The sequence below is a fragment of the Lonchura striata genome, chromosome 2, assembly GCF_050655825.1.
Source record: "Lonchura striata isolate lonStrDom1 chromosome 2, ASM5065582v1, whole genome shotgun sequence".
Lineage (NCBI taxonomy): Eukaryota > Metazoa > Chordata > Aves > Passeriformes > Estrildidae > Lonchura > Lonchura striata.
This window is the reverse complement of record NC_140704.1, coordinates 29,233,084-29,245,940: the sequence shown is the minus strand read 5'-3', so window position 1 is coordinate 29,245,940 and position 12,857 is coordinate 29,233,084. Positions and strand designations below refer to the sequence as shown.

Sequence of the window (12,857 nt, the reverse complement as noted above, 5' to 3'; positions counted from 1 at the left end):
TTACTAGAGGCAGGTCTATGTGATGTTAAGACTATTCCAAGTTGATTGAAGACTCTGAATTTAATCAAATTCTGAGTGTTCAACATGAAACGTTGAAATTCATCAATACTCAGATAGTGATCAACACCTCTCTTTGGAAAAGCTGTTTTCTTTGAGCCAGGCTTATAAAATATTGGTCACCTTAGAGTACACTGACCAGTCTCCTTCCCCACTAGCAAAAAAATACTCTAATCTGGGCAAAACTAATATTGCTTCTACAGCTTACCATGAATATCAGCTTGGCAGCTGATATTGTCTGAGCTTGGCAGGATTTCACTACCTTCAGTTTCCCCTACCAACAATTCATAACAGTGATTTAATAAGTTCTGTCCTCCTTTGGCATATGGCCATGGTTTAAACTGCTCAGAGGCAAGTGAGGCAGATCAGGCTGAGTGCTACCTCCAAGCTAATCCCCTTTTCTCAAACCAGTGTTCCCTTCTGGCCTCTGTGGTTTCCTCTTCGCAAAAAGCACCCCTCCATATTGCATTGGTTAACTGCTTCTGAATTTGTATGCAATATGATGTAAGGTAGCAGATACTCTGGTCCACAGGTTAGGCATTTTACAACCTTAAAAGCTAAATTATTGATACGTTTCAGGTGCTGCAAAAATAAGTGGAATTTTTACAAAGTAAGATCTGGATATGATCTTTGCTTGAGTTTATTTTTCTGCCTGTTGTTCCCACAAGTTTCCCATGCTTCTACACAGACTCAGTTTAATATCCATCCCAGATATACTGCCATCTCCAAGTTTCTGGCAGTCACTGTTATCTGTCACACTGATGTGCTGCACAGGAAAATTGTTCTGCATTTTTTTGGTGGAGAAATAAAAAGTTACTGGCATAGGTAGTTTGGAAGCCAGAGCAGCTTTCTTACCCAGTGAGATATTATTGTGTTTCAGAAGCATCTGAAGGGAGTCAAACCTAGTCCACGCATATGTTCAATTTTACATGGTGTGCTGAGGCCAAAATTTGGGGCCAGCTGCTCCCAAGTCTCTGGCATGTGCTTTTCTTTAACCACATAGAGCACTGCCTGTCTGTATCTGCTTGCACAGTTGTGGCTTCAGCTTCAGAGCCATATATATGTTTCTTAGCCTCTCAATGTCTTTAAAAAAAAAAAAAAGACGTCATTTGGAGTTAAGTCTAGAGAAGTGGTTTGCTGTCTTTTTTGGCTTCTTAAACTGCAGTAGTACTACAAAACATAATGTGACAACTACTGCCTGACTTTTGTATCTATACGGAATAGATTTTAATGTTGTTTTAAAACTTAGACAGTATAGGAAATGAAGCTTCAAAATTCATGTATTCTGGCTGCAAATAAACTGGTACTTTTTTGTCACACATGAGGACAGAGATTAAAAACAACTTTATAAAGTATTTATGAGGTTTTGATTTACCACAATTATTTTCTCTGGCTTTTAGAGTTCCTGAATAGTATCTTAATGCTAGACCATATTTTCTGACAGCAAAACACCAGATACACTGTAATGATTTGGCATTCAGCCTTTTGGAATGAAGGCCAAAACTGGTTAAATAAATCTTTCTCAATAGCAAGGAGCAATGATTGCATTGTAAACTCTGCATAAATCTGTGATATTACAAAAAGCAACTGTTTTGCAATAAGTTGAATTGGGAAAAAAAAAAAATGGAAAAAGTTTCACATACTGGAAAGTTGTCAACATGGCATTTTGCTACCCGAGTCTTCTATACTGTTGCAACTGAACTTTTAATAATGTGACAGGAAGTGTTTTTCTTGATTATTGTGCTCAAGATTGTGTGAGAATCCCAGACCAGAGTAGTATTTAATAAAAAATATTAACTTTATTAATAACACATAAAACACATTGGGATTCCTAGTAGTCAGTTCTGCACATGGCTAAGAAAAGGCAGGTGGTTTGTGAAATAGCATGAGCTCATGCTCTGCGAGATTTCTATCAGGATGGGTAAAGCGCCGAGTTCCTTTGTATTCAACTGGAGCCAGTGGTGTAAATATATTTACCAATGTGTATCTACTGCTAGTGGTGTGTGACTGTAGAAGTGATGCAAGACATCAGGGTTGCTGTGCTAAACACTCTGCAGGGGTTCAGACATCATCCTCACCCAGAAGAGCTTATAGTTTAAAATACAGATGTCTCAGACCTGATGGAAAGGGAAGCAGACGTTTAAGAGAAGCAATTTATGCAAGCCACAAACTGCCGGCAGCAGCAGTGAAAGGAGGAGCGTTCCCAGAGGCTGAGCCCCGTGGTGCAAGATGTGACTTTCAGTCACAGGAGGGTAGGTTTGTTTATCTTCCCTTCAGACGTGTGTGGAATGACTGTCTGGGAGCACAGAGCCACGCACGGGTGTGACTGCGGCCACACGGGTCCCTCCGCAGCTCCTGCGGGTGCCAGGCAGGGAATCCACAGGGCCCCATGGTGCTCCTCAGGTCAGGACTGGGAGCGGAGGGGTGGGTGCCCTCTGTGACCCCCTGCTCTGTCTCTTCTTGAGAAACTACCTCGGGTTGGCTTTAAAAAGGGCCAGCACCAGCTGAACAAATGTATGGCTGTTTGGTGTAACATTTCCGTGCATTTCAGGTTAATAGTTCACTTACAGTGCAAAGCTTAAATCTGTGCTCTCCAGATCCTATAGACTCTACCTCCAAAGAAATAACAATAATGATAACCATAACAACAACAACAATAATAATACTAATAATAATTCTGATGCTCATAATTGCTTAACTTTTCAGGAAAAGACTGTCAGCAGAAGTGGTGAGGGAAAGACAAGCCAGGATGCAGAAGCATGCACTGATGTGCAGCTCATGGCTCCTAAAGCGCTGCAAGAGCAGGTTTTCACTTCTTGGGCTTCATGACGAGCCTTCTTATCACGGTATGAAGCTCCCCGCGCTGCGCAGGGGCTGTGCCGGGCGGGGCGCTGCTCCGGGCCGGCGGGAGGCGGCGCGGCTCCGTCCCGGTCCCGGTCCCGGTCCTGATCACGGTCTCGGCTCCGGTCACGATCACGGATCACGGTCCTGGTCCCTGTCCCGATCCCAGTCCCGGCCCGCCGAGACCCCGCGCTGCAAGGGACGAGGCAACATCCCCGGAGCAGGCGGGGCCGGGAATCCCGCTGGGGTGGTCAGGGAGAGCTGCATGCGTACGCGAGAGGAGCATTGGAATATATCCAGAGCCCAAATCCTTAAGTCTTAGCAGCTGAAAGATGTCAAATGATCTCCTTAGGCTGAAAAGCGTTTGGCACGCTCCCGGAGTGTGTCGGGACAAGACTGGCACCGTGGTGCACCGGGAACCACGAGGAAAATCTAAGGATTGCATCTGTAACTTGGCCACTTCCTCCCTTACTGCCTTCAGTTTCAAACCTCTCAGCCCATGTGAAACGGAGCGATGTCCCAGCATGATGCACTTAGCACATCTGATTGCTTAATTATTATCTGCCTTTCCACACAGCTAGAAACACAGCTTCTTCACCTGCTCATGTGGCACCCACATGTCCTGAACATCAGTGTGTGAGCAGCTTGGGATCACTGCCACTCTGGTATCTTTCTCTTCTGCCTTTGTTAGAGCTCTTCATTCCAAATGCAGCTTCTGCACACTCCCCTGGGAAGGAAATGTAAATGCATTCACAAAATAACTGGGCAACAAGCAGAACCTTTGCTAACTGCTTTGAAATGAAAAGCACCTTCTAAATAGAACAGTTATAAAGAATCTCTGTGCGATAGCTAAATGTTTGCCAAGCCAACTAAATACAGTTTTTAAATTTTAGAGGTTTTTTATAAGATTCCCATAATTTAAAGCCACATGGACTTTAATTAAGTGCTGTCATGATGGCTAGTAAATGAATGTCAATAAACATAACATCATAACTGTTTTATCAGAACTGTGTCAGAAAATACACTTTTATTCTGAAAAAAATCCACTCTAAGTGTTCTTGCTTTCATTATGCAAGGACTATATACCCTGTCCTCATACTATTGAATTTTTAAAAAGTTATTAGGTTTTTATCTGCATTTCCAGTGTAAAAAATATTGAGCTGAAAAAGGCCTCAAAAAAGAGTTGGAGACAGAAAGATGTAGGCAAAAAAGTTTTGAGAAAAGCTGCCAGTAAGTGTATGTCCAGCAAAAGAATGCAGATAAGAAGAAATAAGAAATAAATGCAAATAAGAAGAAATGGCAAGTGGGAAACTTCTGGAAATTAGGTACTTGTTTCTGTGTGTTCTAATTACATCAACTTGTTCCTGATCCTGTTCTGTAGCAAAGAACATAGCCATGTTCTTGGGATGCAGCCTGTGTGTTTGATGCTGTGGCTCTGGGTTCATGCTTTAATTCAGTCATTCAAGGTGAGGGGCCAGAGGGCAGCTTTTTTCCAAGCAGCTGTTAACAGGGTTTGCAGTGTCTGCTTAAGATGCTACCTGAGCAGAGGCAGAGTGATTTAATAAACTGAGAACTGTCTTGGGACTTCTCATCCTTTCTGATCTCTGCCACTGCTTTCCTGCTGAATCATGTTTTTAGCCTAGTGTCTGTTTCTTATTCTGTTAAATGGACACAGTACGCATTGCAGAAGCAATCAGTAATGTATTTTTCTTTCTAGACAGAAAATGTGGTATATAATAACTGGAAATTACTTTTATCTGGGATGTTTTAGAAGAGACGGCAGGTTTTGTGTGGTCCCATTGTCTCCTCTCCTCCTTGCAATACTATAAGGATGGAGTTATGTCCTTTTGGGCCAGTTTAGAATGCTTCTTTCTTAATATTCTCTCAAAGAACTTGAAGATATAAATGAAGTCCCTGTCATAGCAGAGGAATCTGGCAGTCAGGCAGCAATTGGTCATGGAGCAGCAAAATTAGAGGTAGGTATTGGAAAAGAAATCTTAAGAGTCACTGTTTGGGAGAGGTTTAGATATGCAGAAGATGTGTAGAAAGCATTCCAAAACTTAAGGGTGTAGCTTTATGCAGATACTTATTCTAGAAAAATTAATTTTAAAATTAGTAGACTGTTCTCTATTTTCCTATCAATAGGGTATTCAACATTTTCAAGTGATTGCATGTCAAGAACATCACAAGTGTCTGCCTGCTGTCTAATTGTACTGACTAGTGATTTCTAATCTGGTTATAAGCAGTGAATTGGTTAACTGTGTTGGTACTTAAGTGTGCATGTTTTGCTTCAAGGCTGACACCCTGGCAAGATGAATGGGGGAAGTTAACTTGCTTGATGCTATTGTTTTAGCTGGTGAGGATGAGGACTCAAGATGAAAGTATGTTGGTTTACATTGTCAAGGCTATCTTCACAACCAGAAGCTAGAAACTTCCTTTATTATGAGAAAACAAACACATAAATTCTGGGAAATAGAATAAAACACTCCATTAATCTGCATGAAAGCCTTAAATCATTCAGATTCATAGATTTGCTACCTGCGGTAATTCTTTTCTTCTTCATTTGGAGTAAGAGTTTGTTGGGTTGCTTGCATCCACTGACGGCCTAAGAAATTACTAATAAAACCAGCTACAGTAGACATCTTTTCTTAGAAATAGAGCTTTCTGGAAATGGTGCAGAAACAGAAAGAAAATCTAACAGAACGCTACCCTGTTCCATTGAAATCCATTCAGAAAAATAAATGAGGTTCTATTTTTGGCTTCCTTTGCCTTGTTGAAGAGTACAGGGTAACTCATTTGATCTAGCTCTGCACCAGCTTCTCAACTATGAAACCAGAATGAGTGAGTTGTGCATATTTTCTAAAATGTTGAGGAAATACAGATAAAAAAATTATTATGTAATCCCTAAGCACCAGATTGGGTGACCTCTATTCGTATTTAAATAATGAGAACTATTTACTACTGTTCACTGTGAGTAAGGGTGAGAAAATCCAGGCTGGTTTTGTCTTGGCCCAGAGAGTACTTCTGAACTGCTGTTTTCATTTGGTTTTACAGTTCCATTTTCATAAGATTGAAAGGACCTGAAAATGAGTGAATGATACTGGATGTTTGAAGACATCCACACTCTAACAATCTTTGACTATATCTTCAATTACCAGAATCTCAGTTGTAATATCACTGCTGGGATTTTCAGAAAAATAGTATGTAATGTCAACTCTGTACTTAAACTGTAACCAACAAACCCTGGGGAGCTATCAAGTTATCAGTCTTTAGTATTGAAAGCATAACACTGGGTTTAAGTATAGCTACTCAAAATGGGTCAAGTTACAGCTGGGTTGTGTTTTAGTGAACTAAAATTAATAAGGTGTTTTTAGCCAAGCAGAAAAATCTGTAAGTGTAGATATTTGTAATCAAATTCCTGATTCTATAAGTTAATTTTTGTTCAACCTGTGAAAATTAGGTGTACACACATATACATACACAAAAAACATCTGTGAACTGAAGTTCTCGGTACTTTGTTGGCCATAACCTCAAGCTGGAACAGAAACTCTAGCACTTCATTCAAAATCTGGATCAGCTGCTAAGATCTAAGATATTTGGGTTTGAACTTGTGTACTTTAGAAGTAGATTATACATGTTCTGATCTGAATTGAAATAAGTAAAAATTGGTGGGAAATAAGACAAAATCTTTCTTTTCAAAACTGAAATGTTTGTATATCAGATGTATCCATAAATGTTATATCTTTTTAAAGGAAAAATTATTTAGCGATCATGATGTAAGACCTAAATGTGAGCAAGTCACTTCTGAAGCAGCAGTGAATAAAACATCTTTGCTGGCCTGAGCAAAATAATTAATCAGTTATTAAACATGTAAAGACCAAATTGCTTGTCAGATCAGCTACAAAACTAAGAAATTGAAGGCTTGTAGCAGCCCTCAAGTTTCATATTTGCAGTAACTATTTTTTCATTAATTCTGTAAAAATCTATATTTTCTTTCCAGTTCCACCAGTTAATCTCCAAGAGACAGTATCAGTAGGGCTCCAAGTGATTAATCTTTTTTGTCAAAGCACATAAATTATTACTGGGCTGTTAACGCTAAGTGAATCTAGTCTCAAGTCACTATTGCTTTTGAAAGAACTAAGTTCTGTTCTTCAGCCTGTTTAGCAAGGCTGGCACCTGCTACCTATATGAACTCTTTGCTTCATCTAGAGATTCAGACAGCACGCACTAAGCTTGCTTCTTGTGCCATTCACTGAAAAGTCAAAAAATCTAGCCTGAATGAATTACCATGCTGTTAATACAACCTTTAAAAAAACCATAGAAAGTACTAACAATTTTTTTCCTAACTTGAGATTTTTAATCTAGAAGGAAAAGAAATTAAAACATACTTAGTACTATTGGCTTTAAGTTGGTGTATGCAATATTTAATTTCAAAATTAAGAAGTTCAGAAGTTCTGAAATGGAACAAAGACAAAATCACCCTTTCCAGATTGTACTTTCCAAATTGGAAATAGCAAAGGAACTCTAGATATTGTTTTAGGATGGTTCTATACTTAGTCTTATGATGGATCCATTCAGTGGTTTTGTTTTTAATCAGAGATACTTATATGCTTTCCTCAGCATACTTTCCTGGACATCACATAATTTTGTGCATATGTACATAATATCTGTCTATTTTAGAAAACTGTTATTTCAGTCTTCCTGATGGGAAATTGAGGCACAGAGAGACAAAGGGACTTTTCTGAGATCTCAAAGGATTTAGGAGTTAGAGCAGGCTAACAGATCTAGAATTTATGGTTAATTTCTAAAGCACTCTCCAGCTTTCCTTTGGATAAATCAGTGCCAGCAATGAATTAAACTGCTTAATGTTTACTTGAAAATCAAGCCAAACATTATTAATTTAATTTGGCGAGTAAAAGAAACCCCAGCAACCCAGAGTATGTCTGGAATTAACTTTATTTTGATGTGTATTTTGTGGAAAGGAAGATCAAGATTGTTATTTTTTTCCCATCAGAAACATCTGTGTACTTTGCCAATATCTGCCTTGGCAGTACTTTACTAATAATGTATATATTTTGCCTTTTAGAAAACAGTTTTCCCAAGGCTGAGAAAAACTGTGAGCAAAATTATGTCAGGAGACACACATGAAAATATGAAATATAATTCAGATTTGATTAATTCAGTGTGAAAAGACACACTACTTTGCAATTCTTAACAGACATCTTTAACCTAAAAATATTCTATTGGTCGAGGGGAAAATAAAGGCAAAATAAAAATTCGCACAACTAAAAACAAGAGTAATAGCAATGAATTTAAAACTGACTCAGGGGAAATATGGACAATTGATACAGGAAGCTGAAAATATCTTTAAAAAACTACAGAGGATGGAGGGAAATAAGAAACAATACATGAAGTATATAAAGAAAAAGTGAGATCTTAGTAATGGTTTATATCCTGTTCTCAGCAAGGATAGTAAAAACATGGATCACAATGTGCAAAAGGCAGATTTGCTCATTCATATCTATTTTGTCAGAAAAGGCAGGAAGATCTATTTCTACCTTAAAGCTAATGAAAAGTATTTTATACCTCATCAGTAGCTAGAAATAATGCTGAACGATTTTTTTTTTCCAAATGGGCAGGATCAGACAATAGATTTGATGCAAGCTAAGGTAGTTTATTTCAGCATACTAATACTTTTATTAAATTACAGAATGCTGGGGAAATTGAAGAAAACTTAATTAATTAAAATATTTAAAAAGAAAAATCTGTTAAAAATCATGCAAAAGACAGACTAAAATGGAGGTATTAAAGAAAAAAGTGTAGGTGAGGTATAGTCACAGAGGGGAAAGTATTTATAGGATGGTCCTGTGAAGATCTGTTCTTTCTCAAATGCCATGCAGCATCTTTAGCAAAGTCTGGAAAATGTGAGATTATCAATAGAAAAATTTAAAAGTGACAAAATCATTTTATGAACAATTCATAATGATGAAAAAATGAGCTAGTCTGGAGTGCTCATTGCAATAAATTCATTAAAACGCACTATTTTTGTGTGCTCAAAACAGGCTAAAGGAAAAAGAATTTACATAGCAACTATTATTGGGAAATCTGAGTCCTCTAGAAAAGATTTAAATGCTAATTTGAAGGTAAGCTACAAGAAGAAAGCTGTGATTTAAATGTAAGATGCAATCCTTTTATGGAAGGAGATGGTGCTACTCCATCTGTGTATGTCATTAGTGAGAACATTCCTGGAATACTCTGTCCAGTTCTAGCATTTATGCTTTGTCAAGGACCTTTGCAAGCTAGAAGGGGCTCAGAAGAAAACTGCAAGAAAGGTATGAGGTCTGGGAAATGTGCTTCATCCTGAGACACTGAAGAAACTCCATTTACTCTGGGCTAGAAGGAGACTTCACCATAAGCCATTCATGGAAATTATGTTCTTGACCAGTTTTTTTACAAATGAAGTCTAATAAGGTATTTTTAATTATTTTTTAATTTTTTTTTTGCTATTGTTGTAACTTGATCATAATCAATGTTACAGATGGAACTGCTAGAAATTTAATTTTGACAGTTCTGAGCTGAAAACAGAACACAAATATCAAGTGATAGTAGCTAATGTTTGGAACAAGTTCTTACACAGCAATGTGCTGAATTTTACCTCTGTTGAATTGAGATGTAACACATCTCCCAGAAAGACACCCAGTGTAGAACAGATAGTGCAGCTGATGTAGAAATTGCTGTGCCTTGGTCTATAGTTTGTGTAGCAGGTCGAGTTAGAAGACCAAAAGGTACCTCATGGGTATAAAATCAGCCTGGAAAAAGTAGCTAGGGTATACATGGGAGTGAAAAGAAAATCACACATGTACTATAAATACCAGTATCAAAATAAAAAAAAAGCACAATGAAATGAGAAAATTATGTTAAATAACAGAATAAAGTATCACTGGTTTTAATGCTTTGCTAGCAATTAAAAGACTGTATTTCTGAAACTTAACCTGTCCTTAACTTCCTTACTCTGTACAATGAAAGTAATTTTTACTAAGTACAGTACTGTCTAGTTTGCTGTGCAGTTTGTACAGATGACTGAGTTTGAACTAAGTTTAAAGTAAGTAAATAAAACACAGTGAAAACTACAAAAATTACAGAGTTTTATATGTGGTTGTATGTACCAAGGAGGCACAGAAAGTTTTACTTCAGCTATTCTAAAAAGAGCTGGAGTGCAGATGAGTCTGAGAGGAAAAAAACTTCTACAAATGTATCACATATGTGTTTATGATCTTCTGTCCTTCTTAACACAGGTTCTCCACAGGCACTTCAGTCTACTCCGCTGCTAAATGTGTATATTAACAGTTACAACAGAGCAAGGAAAGACTACAGGTATTAACACTTTGAGGTTTGGTTTTCTTATTTTGGTTAGTTGGTGGGTTTTAGGTTTTGGTTTTGGATTTTTTGTTAGTTTGGTTGGTTTTGTTTTGTTGGTTTGGTTTGTTTTGGTTTTTCCCAAACAGAAGGAATTTAGGTCTGTGATGAGAAAGTGCCTTATAAAGCAGCAATGGCACATGTATTAATTTAAGAAACATAAATCCTCTAGTGTCATCTAACAATCTTTGGGAAGGCCCATAGATTCAAATGTGCATTATATTTTGTGCTCCACACATATGGGCCAAAATACATCTGTTGGCTCAAATCTGCATATAATGTTATCTGATGCATTATCTTTACTGAAACAGGAAGGCTTCTCTCCAGTGGCCTAAACCATATATGGTTTTATGCTCTGCTTCATTTTGAGAAAACGCCCCTGTTTATATTTCAAGCCCACTTTTTAAAACACATATGTTCTTCTTGGACTGATTACAAAAATGACTGCTTGACAATCTTCATTACAAACACTTTATTGCTTCAACAATGACGAATTGAAGGCTTCTTCAAGTAGGCAGTCATTTCACAATACTTTACCTGAGAGTTTTGGCCATTTATATTGCTTGGTCTTTTCTCTGTTTTCTCTTATGCTTCTTCTGACAGTGTTTAGTATTTGTTAAACTTTCTCTTCTAGTCACAATATGTTTTGAGCTTGGAAACATTCCAGATGGAAAAAACAGGCTTTCTGTGAGCTTTGATAAATTATTTCATTAATCCCGGAAATGTACCAATTTCAGTTCTAAATACAGGGACTATGTGATTTTGTTTATTTGTTTACTTACTCTGGTTTTACATCCTTATAATTTATTCTGCACAGATTTTGTTCATTTTTTACACAGTTTTAGCCTCATACAGGAAGTCTTTATGGATTTCATCTATATCATTAGAAAATACTGGGGGTGAGAACATCTGGAAATAAACTGTATGACCCACTTTAGCATACTTTGCACTGTGAAAGCTTGTATATTATTTCAATGGCCCCTGGAGCTGCTGTTCTGGACAGTTTTGCTCAGCCTGCACCTCAAAATGATTCACATCTTCTACCCTTTGCTCCCCTAGAATAACTTCGAAACGTTGAAGATGTGAGAGAGGATTGTGAGCATATTAATGTGTAGATTGCATTTGGTTAAAGATTATTTTTGCAGTATAGCCTGTATTCTTCCATTTCAAGGCTCCCAGTGCAACCACGAAGAAATTGCTTCCTTGTCTCAGCAGGAGAGTCAGGATGTATCTCGCTTGTTGCTGCTGCGCGGTGCTTTAAAGGCGTCTGGGTTGAATCATTCATTGGTGCAGCCGTTCACACACGGCTGAGTGAATGGAGCAGTGAGCTAATGAATGAACATTCCTACTTAAAACAGACATATATATCTTTCAAGTTGGATTCCTTCATCTCGGTGGCACACCTCAGCCCATTGGTTCAGTCCAAAGTAAATCCATAACATGTCATAGCTGGACAGACCTCTGATGAGATTCTTTTCAACAAGTTAGCATACTGTTAAGCCATTATTTTCAAAGTCTCTAACACAGAAGTCCCTTGTTGAACAACTTTGCTTTATTTGGCCAACTGTGTGAAGGCACGTTTGAGTGGTATTTTAAATTCCCAATTCATGAATAATATTCCAACACAAATGTAAATCTTCGTAAGCATTGAACTGCTGCTGTGCATTCTAATAACATATGGAAGATAATATTTTGCCCATTCTTAATTACTTAATTAAAATAATTTCTGCAAGAACTTTATGTAGCAATATATAGTTGTTTGGGGTGGTTTCTTAATAAATTTGTGTTTGCAGAATAAGTCATGGGAAGGGATTTTTACTGACTTGTCAATAGTGGTGAGTCTTAAAGCAATAACTTCAGTAACAAGATGCTATATTCATTCCCAGTTGGACAGAGTCTTGAAGAGGACAGCGAGGCAGTGGTGTGAGCTGCTGGCAGGACACGTCTGGGGATCTCCTGGCTGTGCTCTGGAGAGGAAACCAAGGAGAGTGTTGGTTGGCTCACTGAGCCTCCTGGCTGAATCTAACCTGTCACATTTTTAAAACACCCAAGCAACTGTGGGTGTCTTTTAGAGGAAGTAATTGCTGTTAGCATTCTTTTCCTATTGCCTTCTGACCATCTCAATACTTTCTTAAGGTGTTGCTTTAACAGGAATGTGAACTGTATGTAGGCCTGAAGAAAATTAACAGTGACTCAGAAAATGAAATTTATCTGGAAAAACCACATTCCTTAGGAATACAGTATCATGGAGACTTGATTATTTCTTCTTGTGGAAGGGGCCAAGGTGTTTTATGATACCATACAGTTGTAGCTGAGATTGGCCTGTAGCCCAATCAACTACTCATTCCTTTCTGGTATATTTCTGTATTGGACTTGTGCTGAAATGCCCACAGGAGATTTGGGTAACTCTCTACAAATGCTTTTGCAAGTAGTGAGTGTTAATATAATTTAAAAAATCTGTTGTTTTCCCACCCCTCTCCTTCTCTTCACCTCTCTTTGTGAAAAAGGTAAATCATTCAGGGGTTGCTTTCAGCATAAACCAG

At 38.0% G+C, this 12,857-nt stretch overlaps 1 long non-coding RNA gene across 2 annotated transcripts in view; it reads right to left on the bottom strand.

Annotated features, from left to right (window-relative positions):
* Positions 1-1,928: 1,928 nt before the first annotated feature.
* Positions 1,929-12,857, bottom strand: part of LOC110474678 (uncharacterized) — a 32,700-nt gene continuing 21,771 nt past the window's right edge. For both annotated transcript variants that reach the window (XR_002466138.3, XR_014951530.1), the window contains one exon: positions 1,929-12,281. This is a non-coding gene — a long non-coding RNA (uncharacterized LOC110474678). The remainder of the gene's footprint in view (positions 12,282-12,857) is intronic.